The sequence below is a fragment of the Lottia gigantea genome (genome assembly GCF_000327385.1).
Source record: "Lottia gigantea unplaced genomic scaffold LOTGIsca_88, whole genome shotgun sequence".
Classification (NCBI taxonomy): domain Eukaryota; kingdom Metazoa; phylum Mollusca; class Gastropoda; family Lottiidae; genus Lottia; species Lottia gigantea.
Window position 1 is genome coordinate 1,167,522 of NW_008710892.1, and position 1,388 is coordinate 1,168,909.

The following is a 1,388-nucleotide window of genomic DNA, read 5'->3' on the forward strand; positions in this document are numbered from 1 at the left end:
ACCGTCTGTTACATTCTGTAATTCAACATTGAACGGGTGACCGCCATATTGAATTTACACTTATTTGGTGGTAGAGGCTTACTCTTGAAGCATTTGTCCTACCAATGGGATCATCATTTACCTTGCTGATTAGAAGTTTTATGTCGTTACAGTCGAACCCAGAGAATATGGTTTGAAATTTAGAGGGATTGAGATGAGGTTTTCTAAATTTTGTGTATTAGGAACGCTCATAGCATCGTTTGGTACCATTCCAATTTTTGGTCAGAGATGTGTGGTTCCTGCAAATCCAATAAAAGTAAACGTTTTAGAACGTAGGTATTACAAAGGCCCTTAGATATTATTAGCGATTTTGCGATTGTGGCGTCATATACAGGGGCTAGACAACCGCTTTACAATCCTTTTCAACCCACTTCATTAGGCTATGAGGGCAGATTACAGAATAGGGTAAACCGCAGTCGAATTTAAAACTTATTTTTATTTCAATAATGGGGTGGACTGCAGTAACACTGGACTCTTAGATCAATGGGTTTCCTATGTTCTCTACCTTAAGCCAAACAGATCTTGGTACGTTCCATGTCCTATAGGCTCCTCAATTATGTTATCCCTTGGACCTCCCACATACTGAAGTCTGTTTCCAGTAAAAGAACGAGTTTCAGAATTAGGCAGAATCATCAAAGAAAATATGGTACATAAAATCTATTTAAAAACTAGTTTATTATGTAAATATAGAAACAGGTGTTTCAGTTCCTTATTGAATGTTATTGATTTGATTGTAGTTCTCCGTCGTGCTGGTCATCTTGCCTCTGATCGTTGTAAGATTAATCTACAATATGAGTGTTGTGTCTAGGTTCGAACGTATGTGACGCCGAAACAGTATATACGCTTCTGGTTGCTTGCTTTGCACGAGGTCACATGACGTCATTCACTTTGTAGTAGGTCGGCGGGCTGACCGCCATTGTTGTAAGAATTTCATGTATAATAAATTTAAGTTTTAATCAACTATGCATCTTTATGGCCATCGCAAACACAACAAATTGGCGACGAGGATGAACCTGAAGAAGAATGGCTGGTAATTTAGTAGGTTCGTTGCCTCCTCCTTCACCTTTTCTCGCTTCACCCGGCGATCCACCGATTCCGTATCAAAGATGGATAGAGGGTTTCAAGAATTATCTAATTGCTAATGCCTTAGACGGCGAAGATGTCTCCGATGACAGAAGAAAAGCAATATTGTTTCATTGTTTGGGTGATGAAGGACAACGAATATTTAGAACTTTGGCCAACACAGATACGTACACAAATGCACTCGATGCCCTCAAAGCTCGTTTTGGAAAACGAAAGTCGGTCATTATGTCTCGAAATACATTTCAAGAAAGAGTTCAACGTCCAGG